The sequence below is a fragment of the Rhinopithecus bieti genome, unplaced genomic scaffold (genome assembly GCF_001698545.2).
Source record: "Rhinopithecus bieti isolate Rb0 unplaced genomic scaffold, ASM169854v2 scaffold_13014, whole genome shotgun sequence".
NCBI classification, from domain to species: domain Eukaryota; kingdom Metazoa; phylum Chordata; class Mammalia; order Primates; family Cercopithecidae; genus Rhinopithecus; species Rhinopithecus bieti.
The window spans coordinates 973,681-988,701 of NW_016807364.1; the positions used below are offsets into that span (position 1 = coordinate 973,681).

A 15,021-nucleotide genomic window follows, 5' to 3' on the forward strand; every position below is an offset into this window, starting at 1 on the left:
TTTTTTTTTGAGACAGTCTCGCTCTAAGACCCAGGATGGACTGCAGTAGTGCGATCTCAGCTCACTGCAACCTCTGCCTCCTGGGTTCAAGTGATTCTCATGCCTCAGCCTCCTGTGTAGCTGGGATTACAGGCATCCACCACCACGCCTGGCTAATTTTTTATATTTTTAGTAGAGATGGGGTTTCACCATGTTGACCAGAGTGGTTCGAACTCCTGGGCTCAAGCAATCCACTGGCCTTGGCCTCCCAAAGTGCTGGGATTACAGGCGTGAGCCACAGTGCCTAGCCAGTTCTTATTTTCTTAATGGAGACAAATAAATTGAATTCATTTAAAAGACATTGAATTCTTGCCATGTTTAGTTGCTTAGGGGTAACTTTAAATCAGTAGGTTCACAACTGAGCAAAAAAGATGAACAGAATTCACAGTTAACAATAATCTGGCAGGGCGCAGTGGCTCATGTCTGTAATCCTAGCACTTTGGGAGGCCAAGGTGGGCGAATTACTTGAAGTCAAGAGTTCGAGACCAGCCTGGGCAACCTGGCAATACCCTGCCTCTACTAAAAATACAAAAATTAGCCAGGCATGGTGGCGTGCCTGTAATCCCAGTTACATGGGAGGCTGAGACATGAGAATCACTTGCACGCAGGAGACAGAGGTTGCAGTGAGCTGAGCCACTGCATTCTAGCCTGGGTGACAGAGTGAGATCCTGTCTCAAAAACAAAACAAAACAAAAACCTAAACAAAAAAACCCAATAATCTAAGACAGACTACAATGTTTGTCAATACAGAGGAAAATACTAACTACTCTAGAAACAAAACATGATTCTCTGTGCAACTCAGGGGAACTTTTTGAAAGAAAAATTTACATGAGCCTTGAACTAAAGCTACATGCAGAAACGATGAGAAAATGATGAGTCTGAATAGAATACAGTTTGAGCAGATAAACAGAAGTATTTAATAGAAAGGAGCAGGGAGTGGCAAGAAGTCAGTGGGGCTAGAACTCGGCAAGAGACCTGAAATGCAGATTGGGTCACATCACAAAAGGCTTGCAATGCTTTCCAAGAGATCAAACTTAGTTGTGTAGACGATGCAGAGCACTGAAGGTATAAACTGACAAGGCTCATGTTTTAGAAAAATAACCTGTGGTGGCAGGGAGGACTAGGAGGGCGGGGCAGGGAACTGGGATGTAGAAATATAAGATTTGGTAAAAAGAACTGGAAATAGAAGATTTTTCTTACGTTATAGATCTGAGTATTTCATTACAAAAACAAAGAAGTAACTAGAAGGTGAAAAGGAGTTTGCTAGACAAGAATATGAGGTCTGCTTCTGACGTGTGGTAAGACATTCTGCAGAACCAAGAAGTCTGGAACTCAAAGGGCAGATAAAAGACTCATGGTATAGATAGGAAGTGAAGTGCTGAAGAATCCCATCATAACACCACACATTCCAACAGGCAACTGAACCAAAGCATGTCTCTCAAAACAAAACAATGATATTCCATAAAACCCCAACTACCCTGATTAAAAACTCAGTTATCAAATAACTTGGCCAAATACTGGCTGAGAACCTACTAGGCCCAGTGGAATTCCAGCAGGGATTTTTTAAAAGCCAGAGGTTGTGCTGCATTTGAAAACAACTGAATGGTAAATTTCACAAAAGATGAGTATGACAGACTGGGGGGAAAAAAGAATAGAATAAAAATTGGCCCTAAGTTCAGTTTTGATCTGGTACCCAAGTCTCCAAGGCTCACTACGACAATCAACCTCTCACTGGCACATTTGGTGTTGCCTACAAATCAAACTGCCTCAATTCAATCCTAGCTGTGTAACTTCTTTAAGCCTCAGTTTTTTTCATCCACAAGAAATTGATAAGGATAGTCCTTTCACCCTAGGGTTGAAATGTGGATTAAATTAGCAAGCATGTTAAGTATAACTACTGCTCAGTTCTTTAATCCATGAGGTATTCTGAAATTAAAATTTGCACTGTTCTGGATTATTTCCATTTTATGTGGCATAATGATACATAGAAAATCAAAGAATTCATCACTCACATAAGTGTGGCTAGGACTGCTGGCTGCCACCCAAGGGCTATTTTCCCCCCTTTCCCTCCATAATGCTTAGAAACATGGCTGCCTGGTATAAAAACCACATTTCCCAGCCTTCCTTGAGACAGAAGCATTCATGTGACTAAGTCTTGGTCAATAGGATAAGGCCTCAGGAAGCTTCCTTAATATGGTAGATTTCTTTCAGGCTGCCTGAAAGAAATACTGGGTATGAGATAATCTTGTGAATGGAAGTCATATATGGTGAAGCAACACAATAGGAGTCTGGATCCCTGATTGGGTGACGCTCCACACTACTCTTGAACTGAGCACCTCCAGCCTTCTTTAAAGTGAGAGAAATAAACTTTTCTTCCAATTAAGCCATTATTTGAAGGTTTTTTCAATTACATGAAGCCAAACTAAAATTTGACTGAAACACAAAACCACCGGAATTCTGGTTTATTTTGTTGAACCTGAAACTCTCATCTGAAACATGAGATATTTCATGTTTCATTTTATTTTCTTGGATTTAAAAGAAAAAAAAAAAAAACTCTTTAAAATGTATCATAATAAGTGCATGGAAAGAAAATCAGAGCAAAATCACACCTGAATCACCACAGCCTCTGTGGCTAACTCTAAACAGGGATGGTTAAAGAATGGGAGAAAGAGGAGGAAAAAATCATCATGTCAAATTATGGCTCTTTTGGTCGTTTTAAGACTTTCTCCAGAATTAGTTATTAGTGGGCAATAATGAAGCAAATTGCACATGCATATTACTTCTGAGTTATGAACAATACAACCAGTAGTAACCTTTGAAGCTGTCAGGGTCTTTTCAGGCAGGCAATTAAAGTGAAAAATGAGAGTGTGCATCACCCAATACTACATGTAATAACACCACCTACAAACACTGACATAGGAGTGGGGCTCAGTCTGAATATTTATTAATGCAGATCTGTTCCCATTTGTTCCTCTTCTTTTCCTATAACCCATCCCACCCCCACCTGCCAAATTTTTTTTCTTTAAAGGGCAGCTCTGACATCATGCATCGCATTTACCTGAAACCTACATGCACTGTGACATCTCTCCTATCTGCACTGAAAGAAATTTTCCTCCCTTTCCCTTGACTCAAATATAAATTTAGGACAAGCTTGGATTCTAGAAGGAAAAGAAGTTGATAAAGTAGTAAGCCCACTGAGGAAAACACAAAATAAGATGAAAATAATCAATAATGGATATTTACAGATGGCCAAATATATATGTCAAGTATTGGGTGCTAGGCATCGAAGGTCCCCCTGCCTGCCCCTACCCACCCCTGCCAACACACATAGAAAAAGGTCTCAGCTCTCAAGCAGACTGGACTGTAGAGGAGGTGACTTATATTGATCTAAGAATAATCTAGTGTAGAAATATCAGCTTTTCTAATAAAGTGTAAGATCACTATTTGCATATTTTGTGATTTAAGTACCTAGACTTTAGAGAAATGGCAGGGATAACCGCAAAGGTGGGGGGGTACCTGATGAGCCAGTTGGAATAGGTGTTCCCAAGCTAAGAAGAAACACCCATGCTAGAGGCCTCATACCTGACACCTATGAATCCATCTCTGAGTCTGTCTCCTGTGGTTTCAGCCATTTCTAAATCAACAAGAGCCTAGAGGCCAATGGTTTCTAGCCAGAACTGCCCATTATTATCACCTGGGTAATTAAAAAAAAAAAAAAAAAAAAAAAAAAAAAAAAGCCTGATGCCAAGGACCCATCCCCAAAGATTTTAATATGCAATCAGGGTTGACAATTACTATTTGACTCTGAGAAGGCTCAGAAACTGGAAAAGAGATAGAGAAAGTTATTTACATGAATTTGCATCCCTCTCATCCTCCCAAACTAAAAAGGCAATTGTGAAACTGGAAAGGAACTACTGGAAGTGATTTAAAAGTGTAAGTCTGACATCCAGTGAAATCATTAAATTTTTTTTTTTTTTGAGATGAAGTCTTCCTTTGTCCCTCAGGCAGTGGCATGATCTCAGCTTACTGCAACCTCCGCCTCTTGAGTTCAAGTGACTTTTGTGCCTCAGTCTCCCAAGTAGCTGGGATTACAGGTGCGTACCATCACACCTAGCTAATTTTTGTATTGTTAATAGAGACGGGGTTTCACCATGTTGGCCAGGCTGGTCTCGAACTCCTGACCTCAAGTGATTCGCCCACCTCGGCCTCCTGAAGTGCTGGGATTACAGGCGTGAACCACAAGACCTACCTGAAATCATTAAATTCTGACTTCACTTGGGACTTAGGTTTATTTCCCTGCTTTCACTTTCTATACAGAAAGTATTAAGCTTAGAAGTTATGTAGACAAGTTAATGTTTTCATGTATTTCTAAAACCAAATCACAATCTTTGTGAGTGGTTTTCATCTATTCAGTAAGAGTGTTCTGACAAGACCTCTGACTGGGAACCATTTATTTTTCTCCACAATATGCGCCTACAATTAATAAGACCACATCACTTTAGTTGTTCTGTGGTTCAAAATTTTCTGTAAGTCAGATGGGCCAGAACCAGTGTGGTTTTCCTGTGCTGTTATTATTCACCTCAGTAATAAATCAGACCATATCCAGGCATATTAGTTTTGTATTTCAGAAGCTAGTTTTGTCAAGAATTTGGCAAAAGAAATTGCCTTTGTTACGTCCTATCTCCCAGGGAAGCCAAATCATTGCTTAAAAAAAAAAAAAAAGCCACAGGGAGAAAGAGCTGAACATCTGGACCCAGACTGACTGGATGGCTCTGCCTAAGAGTTATCAAATGTAAGTGTACATAGGTCACAGCTTACTCAGGTCAAATTCTGGTCCAAGAGGCTCTGCCTGGCCGGGTAGAGCATTATGCATGCCGACTCCATGCCCAGGTGGCAGCCAGGAACACAGTGTTCAGGCTCGTAGGCCACAGAGATTATGTGCTAGCTGGGGATTTATTGCTCCTGATTCTGTGCAGGTTGTGTATTCATTTTGCTTGCTAATGAGTAGGGGAGCAAGCTGAGCTGTAACTCAGATTGATCTCGCTGATGGTGTGAATTTGGGCGTCTGGGAAGTCCCTGGACCTTCTCAGTTATCTGGCACTTGGCAGATGGCTCCTGACAATCTTGGCTTCTGTGGAAGGACTTCTGGGAATTAGCTCTGGACTTTCTGTTGCTTTAAAAAAAAAAAAAAAGGCTTAAATTTCTTTAGACAATGTAAGATGGTAGTTACTGACACTGCTACTTTCTGTGTGACTTGAGCAAGTTTCTCAGCAGATAAAGATGACAGTGACTCATGGCTCCTACACATGATGAAGTTATTATGAGGATTAAAAGAGATAAGCCATAGACAGCACAGAGCACAGTGGCTGGTACATGGTAAATACTTAATAAATCTTACCCACTAGGGGCCGGGCTTGGTGGCTCACGCCTGTAATCCCAACACTTTGGGAGGCAGTGGCAGCTGGATCACCCCAACTTGGTGAAACCCCATCACTACTAAAATACAAAAATTAGCCGGGTGTGGTGGTGTGCTCCTGTAGTCCCAGCTACTCAGGAGGCTGAGACAGGAGAATCGTTTGAACCTGGGAAGCAGAGGTCACAGTGAGCCGAGACTGCACCACTGCACTCCAGCCTTGGCGACAGAGCAAGACTGTGTCTCAAACAAAAAAACAAACAAAAAACCCCAGGAAACCAAAAACTTACCCGCTAGGTACTATTATTATTTTAGGTAGTAAGGTCTGAAAGCATTTAGTGCTTACGTTGTGGGACTACATTTGTGAGCAATCAATAGTTCTCAAGTAGCAATAATAACTAATAATAAAGATATTATTACTATCACTGAGTGTCTACTATGGGTCAATACAAAATGAATTGCTTTCCGTGTGCAGTCCTCATGAAAATCCTGGAAGGGAGGTATCTCCTGAGGAAAATACAAAGCTCAGAAAAGGCCCAAATCACATGACCAGGAGATAAAGCCTTAAATCTGGGTTTATCTGACTTCAAAGTATATGCTATTTGACCACACTTGCTGCTTGCCCTGAGCAGAAATAACTTGTTTCACAGTAAAGAGCTCTACAACACTGTTCAGTAACAATGCTCTCAAATTAAATTGCCAGGTGGCCTTTCCTTTGTATTTTAACTTTTAAGATGATTTTATTATATCTCTTCCAGAAACGAACATGGATTTTTTATAACAAAATTAAAATAAGCATTATGTAACTATTAGTATAAAACATTTTTGTTCTTGCATGACCTAACATCATCTCACATATCCCCAGAAGCACGTGGAACACTTTGCAGGCACCCCACCTTGCCCAATTCCCACTCTTTAAGTGCTATCCAGCTACTGCAATGGGATGTCAGCAGCCCTATATCTTAGGAGCAGATAAAAGTATGATATTCCTGATCTTTCCAATAAAGTTTATGTTTTTGATTGCCCATGTCTGACTCTAGGCATACAATCATTTCTGGACCCAAATATTTCTCACGCCCAGTACTTTGGGAGGCCAAGGTGGGCAGATCCCCTGAGGTCAGGAGTTCGAGACCAGTCTGGCCAACATGGTGAAACCTCGTCTCTAACTAAAAATACAAAAATTAGCCGGGTGTGGTGAGGTGGGCAGTTCACCTGAGGTAGGGAGTTCGAGATCAGCCTGGCCAACATGGTGAAACCCTACCTCTACTAAAAATACAAAAATTAGCCAGGTGTGGTGGTGTGCACCTGTAATCCCAGCTACTGGGGAGGCTGAGGCAGGAGAATCACTTGAACCCAGGAAGAGGGGGTTGCAGTGAGCCAAGATCATGCCACTGCACTCCAGCCTGGGCAACAGAGTGAAACTCCATCTCAAAAAAAAAAAAAAATTATTTCTGGACACTAAGGTTGCTCTTGGGGCTGGCAGGCAGCTTTCTGAATTAAGCAGTTGGTTTTGGCCTCATTGCCATGGTGTCAGGAATCAATACAAGTTGATCAGGTGACCGGCTGGATGGGAAAGCTTACAGGTCAGAATCATGCCTCTTTCCTTTTTTAAAAAAGACTGAAAATTAGACTTTTAAAAGAGCAGTTTTAGGTTCACAGCAAAATGGAAAGGAAGGTACAGAGATATCTCATATACTTGTGTCCCCGCCCCATGCATGGCCTCTTCCATTACTAGCATTCACCACTAGAGTTCTTTTTTTTCCTCGCTAAAAAGTGCTTCATAGAATGCCGGAATGCTTTGGAAGCACTGGGATGAAATATTTAGACAAATTCTGATGGAAATTAGAACCCATGACAGAAGTTGCAACACTATTTACCACACCCGCATCTTTTGTTAAGTTTCTCCTTTGGGTAACTGATCTTAAAAAACACCAGAGGTTCTAGTCCAGGGTCTAACTATTTCTAGCTTAGAGTTTTCATCAAGTCGGTTACCTGTGAAAAGGAGATAATGATATATGCACCAACTCCCTCACAAGCTTTAAGTGAGAATCATACGTTTTAATTATTTATTTTTAAAATTAATTATTATTTTTTAGAGACAGGGTCTGTTGCCCAGGCTGCAGTACAGTGGCACAAACATGGCTTACTGCAATGTCAATCTCTTGGGCTCAAGAGATCCTCCCACCTCAGCTTCCTGAGAGGCTGGGACTACAGGTGTGCACCACTATGTCCAGCGAATTAAAAAAAGAATTTTTTTTGTAGAGACGTGGTCTTGACCAGGCTGGTCTTGAACTCCCTGCCTCAAGTGATCCTCCCACCTTGGCCTCCCAAAGTGGTGGGATTATAGGCATGAGCCACTGTGTGAATCACACATTTTAATTGGTCAATTCCAGTATAAATTCTAAGGTCCTACCCAAGCTGCCAAGATAAGGTGGCCTCAGAGTCATTGTCTCTCCAGCAGGAATAACCCAGTGGAGCCACGTCTTAACTTATTAGTCTTTCTGGCCAATAACCTCTGGGAAGAGAAGGCTTAAACTATACACTAAAATAGAAACCTGAATTATTATTATTATTATTTTTTGAGACGGAGTCTTGCTCTGTCGCCCAGGCTGGAGTGCAGTGGCCGGATCTCGGCTCACTGCAAGCTCCGCCTCCCGGGTTTACGCCATTCTCCTGCCTCAGCCTCCCGAGTAGCTGGGACTACAGGCGCCTGCCACCTCACCCGGCTAGTTTTTTGTATTTTTTAGTAGAGACGGGGTTTCACTGTGTTAGCCAGGATGGTCTCAACCTCCTGCCTCATGATCCGCCCGTCTCGGCCTCCCAAAGTGTTGGGATTGCAGGCGTGAGCCACCGTACCCGGCCAAAACCTGAATTATTTGTATAAAGAACTTAGATTTCATTTTACTTTTCTATCCTTGGAACTTGAGTACACACATGCACTCAGATTATGATTTTTCTCTTGCAAGAGTAGGGACCTGTATCAGAAAAGTTCTTCAAAAGTTCTTCCAAAGAGCCATGTGACTTTTCAGTAGAGACAGAAAACCTTCTGGCTAACTTTAAGCTGAGTTTATTAAAAGCCATTCTGATTCACTACAAACTGTGTGATCAACTAACTTGTTTCATACATAAAAGGAAAGCCTTTCAATTTATAAAACCAAGATACATTTAAATGATTTTATCACACATTCAAGCCAAATGCAAAACTTTCTATCATGGTTAAGTAAAATAGGCATTATCAAGGTAATCACAAGACACCAGATTCCTCAGAGAAGCTCGGGTGACTTCTGGGATTTGGTAAATGTTACTAACAGCTGAGTTTCAACAAATGGAAGGCAGAGACTCTGATGGATTTTCTAGGCTTACTTAAGATGACGTTTAATACTCTAGACATGGATTCAATATCATAAAGATACTGCGTCTTCATTTCTATGGCTTGGTTTTAAAAGGAATGCAGAGATAACATACTTAAAAAAAAAAAAAGTAGTTGCTGAGTATCTACAACCATTCTGCCTGTCAATCTCTCCTCCCTTCAGCCCACACCTTCCTACTTTAGCCAATCAGTTCAGTGTTTTTACAATATTTTTGATGCAACTCACAGTAAGACATACATTTTAAATCATAACCAGTACACCGCTCCAGACACAAACATACGAAAGTTTCACAAAACATTACTAAACTTCACCACATGTGATAATACCATTGCATTTTTTTTTTTTTGAGACAGAGTCTCACTCTGTCACCCAGGCTGGAGTGTAGTGGTGTGATCTCGGCTCACTGCAACTTCCGCCTCCCGGGTTCAAGCGATTCTCCTGCCTCAGTCTCCTGAGTAGCTGGGACTACAGACACATGCCACTACGCCCAGCTAAGTTTTTGTATTTTTAGTAGAGATGGTGTTTCACCATGGTAGCCAGGATGGTCTTAATCTCCAAACCTCATGATCTGCCTGCCTCGGCCTCCCAGAGTGCTGGAATTACAGGCGTGAGCCACCACACCCGGTCACCATTGCAATTTTTAAAAATGTTATGACAACCCATTAAATTGATGTTGTCACTAACTAATGAGTCCTAAATGGTGACTTCAAAAAAATTCAAATCTTGCTAAATTACAAATCAGTAATGGCATGTGTTAAGCCCACTCCTACACATAGCTCTTTATTGCTTATATGATAAGAGATTTAGGTAAAACGTAGAAGATCATTTGCAATTTGGCTCCCTCAATCAACTTCTCCAAACTCATCTCTAGTTCTCTACATGCCCCCTACACTCCAGCAACTCCTAACTTCTTCCTGTCCTCTGCACATACCTTGTCTACACTCTATACCTTTGGTTGTGATTAGCCTGTTTGCCTTTCTGTGTCCTGTTCCGTGTGCCAAGTACTGTTTTACACAGTCTCTCTTGCCTCTGGTTAGGTTCAGAGAAAATCAGGGGGAGAAAGGAGAGGATGGTCCAGTATTTGTTCTCCTACTCCCTCCCAGCTAGGCATGGTTTTGGAAGCAGCTGCTATGCTCTACCTAGGGCCACAGCTCTGGATGGCGGCTGTTCCCCTTCCAAGGCTGCCACTCTCCAGGTTCTGTTCATAGCATCACCTCTCCTTTCCCTGCAGCTTTCTGCTGTTGCTAGGTCCTGGGTGCCTCAACATCTCCTACCCTGCCAGACCCCTCTAAATAGCCCCCATATTTAACTCTCTTCTATTGTTTGGGGGCCTAGAATGATATGCCATGCTACCCAGAACACCCCGTCCTCACCTGCTTCTCTGTGGTCATCCTCAAACCCATCATCCAAAGTCCACTATAAAAGTCACCTCCTCTATAAAACATTCCATGAAGCTGCATGGTAGAATCTGCCTTAATAGTCAGGTGTATTAAAATATTAAAAAGACAGATTACATTTTAAAGTGCTTTGCTCCCAACAGACTCAGCTTCTCCAAAAGCCAGCAACTTGTTTCTCTCCTGTGCCTAGCACTTAGCACAAGGGCTGGCAAATAATCATGATCATTGAAAGAATAAATGAATGAAAGGTAAGAGGATTATCAATTATTAAATGACATCACAATTACATGCCAGTAGGATTTTCTAACAAGAATGTCTACAGGGCTGCTTCATCTGAATTCCCATTCTGGGGTGATCTAGTCAATTTTCTCTACATGTAGCTGCTGGGATCCAGCTAGAGACAACTGCTGCTTACTGTGTGGTGAACCCCCTATCCCTGGTGGTAACTAGCTGGCTCCCCACAATCCCACATCACCTGGCAGGGTGTTTCTGCTTACGATGCTAATGAGATTTTACTTGAAAGATGTAATTATTGCCGCAACCCAAGAAAATAATTAATGGCCAATTTTAGTGGGCAAAATATTCATTAATCAAGTCAACAGACAAGAGACCTGCCGAGTTTAGGAAAAAGGTCCTTAGAGAGAAGGAAAAAAAGATAATCACCTAGAGATTTCTCCTTTTCATAAGTATAGGTTAAATCTATTCAATCACAGTCTCTTGAAAGTTTACATTTCAGATTTAGTCCAATGACTTCTAATGAAGTCTAGGTTTAAACTTTTTAGTTTTAGAATGCATTGCACAACTGTTATTTAATCATTACACTGCACCAAAAGGTAGTGATAACGAGGAGACAGCATTAATCTCATACTTGGTTGGTTTAAAACACTTCACGCAAGGATTTCTGAACATGACAAATGTCAGCTTCTGTTTTCTTATATTACAAGCGAGGAGGAAGAAAGGTGTCATGATGAGAAAACCACTGGGCTTGGTGAACGTTTACGTCATCTTTGACCCTTACAAACACACAGCCTTTTAAACTTGAGGGTGAGAGGACATTTTAAATTCTTCTAACACCTTGGTAATCAGAGCGCAGGGAAATATTTGCCCAAAAAACAACATAGTGACCCAGAGATCAAATCAAACCTACACCTACTATTAAAAGATACTATTAAAAGATACTTCAGTCCCAAAGAGCATGGGCCCTCATAAAAAATGATAAACAAACCCCTCCGGCCTCTCCCTCCAGCCCTTCTTCGCAATGCCTTTTTATAATATTCATGTCCTCAGATTTATGTCGACCATATATTGCTTAGATGTGTCTCCCCATTCCATTAAAAGGGACTTAAGGGACGGGAGATGGGTCACAGAAGGCAGCAAACAATAACTGACAAGTCAAGTTTTTTTTTTAAAACCAAAAAAACTTCCATGTTTTCATTTAACTTTAAATGCTAACAACCATATTCTAGCCTCTACATGCCCATAAAGCTGTTTCACAGTCCAGGGAAAAAAAATTTTTTTGTTGCAAATAATGTTCACCATCCACATCTTAACAGTCTGGATACTGAAGCATTTTTCATTCAGAGTAATGATCTCCAGGAGTAAAAATAATATAATTATAACTGAACTACTTGGTCAGCTAAATCACAACCAGAAATGCACTGGTATGTATTTCATTCACTGTGTCAAAAAATCTTCATTCTGAACTATCAACACAGCACTAAATTTTGATCTGTCATTGAAAACAGGTCGCTTCTATTTCTGGTTTACAGCATGGTAACAGGGCACAGCAATTGGCAAAGACAGCTAATATTTCACATTAAATCTCCCTACCTGACCTTCTGAATCAAAAATGGAGAGACTCATGAAGAAGAAATTAAGGAAACACTCCTTTTTCTTAAAATAAAAAAAAAAAAAAATCAAAACAAAACCCCTCTTAAAGGATAGAAAAGAAACGACTGAAATTCTTGGGATACAAATTTGTTGTTGATAGGTTAGCCACTAAAGGCCACTGAAAGGTGTAGGCTGCACCCCTGGGCTGCCTCCTCTTAAAGAGGGATAGGAGGGAAGAGGGAGTTTCTTGGTGTCTAGGTGGTCCTTAAGACAAAGCCAGAACGTCAGCCACTTTGGGTGTGGCCTCAGCTGGCCCTTTGCAACCCACTGCTACTGATGCATTGAGATGTGAACAGAGGATGATGGACATGCATTGCAGAAGGAAGCAACATCTCTTGAGATTCTTCTCCTCCGAGTCGTTTTGAAATCACTTGTGGATCTGTATTTAAACCACGTTTTTATCTTTCAGTTTACCTTTAAATACAATTTGAGAAAAGTTTTGCAGATACTTCTTCCTCCTTTGTCCCACCACAACCCAAGGCTGGGTAAAGTGACCCTCCCATCTGCTCCTTTTAGTAGCCCCATCTTCACACTTCCCCCATGGTTTGAAACCACCTGATGGGCATTCTCAACCTGGGTAGGTTCACCAAGTAGCGTCTCCCTGCTATAGCCCCAGTGATTCCGATTTAATTGATCTGGCATGTGAGACCCACTGAGACACCTGAGTGCACCCCAGGTGACTCTCATGTGCAGTCAGGGCTGAGAACCACTGCTATGCTAAGTTCCCCGAGGACAAGCCCCGGGGCTGTTCACCTTTGAACCAGACCTAGCACAGGGCCTCCTTGCTAAATAGTAATGGAATACATAAAAGAATGTTGTTCAGTGATTGAAGAAGACAGTGGGAGGAAAAAATAGGAGGGCCATTCAGGATGGCCTCTCAAACGTGAGTGTGCATCAGAATCACCTGGAGGCCTGTTACAGTTCAGGACAGCGGGGGTCGGGGGGAGGGTGGGCATCCCCAGTGTTCCTGATTTAGTAGCTCTAGGGTGGGCCCTGAGAATTTCCATTTTTTACAAGCTCCCAGGTGATGCTGATGCTGCTGACTGATCTCAGGACCACACTTCTAGAACCAAGGCACTGAAACGACCAAAGCCGTCTAGTAATCTTAGATTAGATGACACATAGTAGTGGACTGCAGGATCTGACGAGGTGGCCAAGGACAGTAATTCTATGAAGGACATCACAAGGAGGGGCTGCACAGGTCTTTATTCCTATCTGATTGCTGGCTACAGAGACCAGGGTTGAAGAAATCTCCCTTTTAGACTGTAATTCCAGTTCACTCAGCTACCTTTAATCTTCATGGCTTAAGTATATGAATTATCCACCATGTGTCCACTACTATTCAGAATTAGGGTGTGGTTGGCAAAAAGAACAGACTGCCATCAATATCTAAATAAAAATTACAGTAACACTTTCTTAGAAATAGGCCCAAGATAAAATTTTCCAAAAGCAACCAGTGGCAGACCTAGGCCAGAAAACAAACCCATGGCTGCTAGTTAAATCAGCGGAGGCACTGGATTCTACAGCTGTAAAAATGCAGTGGTTTAAAATCCAGGCTTCCAACAGCCATCCAAATAGATGCTATACTAAAACTACATGAGGGGGGAAATGCAAGCTTTCTTCAGCTACTGCCAGTTAAGATATTTCTTTCTTTCTTTTTTTTTTTTTTTTTGAGACAGAGTCTCGCTCTCTCGCCCAGGCTGGAGTGCAGTGGCCGGATCTCAGCTCACTGCAAGCTCCACCTCCCGGGTTCACGCCATTCTCCTGCCACAGCCTCCCAAGTAGCTGGGACTACAGGCGCCCGCCACCTCGCCTGGCTAGATTTTTGTATTTTTTTAGTAGAGACGGGGTTTCACCACGTTAGCCACGATGGTCTCGATCTCCTGACCTCGTGATCCGCCCGTCTCGGCCTCCCAAAGTGCTGGGATTACAGGCTTGAGCCACCGCACCTGGCCAAGATACTTCTTTCTTAACAGACAAAGCAAAGGAATAAGGAAAATGCCAATTGCATTTGGTTTTCTTAAGAAAGCACTGGCTACTGGTTCCTAGTAACCCTCCCATCATCCAAGCCATTGAACAGTAACACAAATGGCATTGTGACAGTAACACAAGCAGGGGTTCTCTCTCCATTTCTGGTGAACCATCTTATGGGTTGGTATGGTTTGGCTGTGTCCCCACCCAAATCTCATCTTGAATTCCCATGTGTTGTGGTAGGTAATTGAATCATGGGGGCAAGTCCTTCCCATGCTGTTCCTGTGATAATAAGTCTCAAAAGATCTGATAGTTTTAAAAAGGGGAGTTTCCCTGCACAAGCTCTCTCTCTCTTTGCCTGCTGCCATCCATGTAAGACATAACTTGCTCCTCCTTGCCTTCCACCATGAGTGTGAGACTTCCACAGCCACGTGGAACTGTAAGTTCATTAAACTTCTTTCTTTTGTAAATTGCCCAGTCTTGGGTACATCTTTAACAGCAGCATGGAAATAGACTAATATATGGGTCCTAGCCAGAAGTAATAAATCTGGGTGTTAGACAACTGAATGTCTCTCTACTTTGGGGTTGTGAGACAGTCTTCAAGGAGTTTCTAGAACAGAAGTAAACAGGAAATTGTGTTCTCTGGAAACACAGTCTGTTATTGGGAAGGGAGTGGCATAAAGATGATGGGCTCACCCACTCAACAAGATCAACCCTTACATTTGCAGAGAGCAGTGGTTTAAAGTACGGTCCTGGACCAGCAACCCCCAGGATCCTGCCAAATTCTCAGCCCCTGCCACTTCCTAGACCTAGCAAAAGCAGAAACTGTGTGCTGTGTGTGTGTGTGTGTTTAGGGGTAGGGGGCAGTGCAACCTACATTTTAACAAGTCCCATGCTAAAAATTCTGATGCAGCTCAAGTTTGAGAGCTACTGACAGAGC

The 15,021-nt window shown here is 42.1% G+C and overlaps 1 protein-coding gene across 4 annotated transcripts in view; it reads right to left on the reverse strand.

Annotated features, from left to right (window-relative positions):
- JAZF1 (JAZF zinc finger 1) overlaps positions 1-15,021 on the reverse strand; it is a 275,619-nt gene that overhangs the window by 179,283 nt on the left and 81,315 nt on the right. The gene's annotated exons all lie outside the window — the stretch shown is intronic.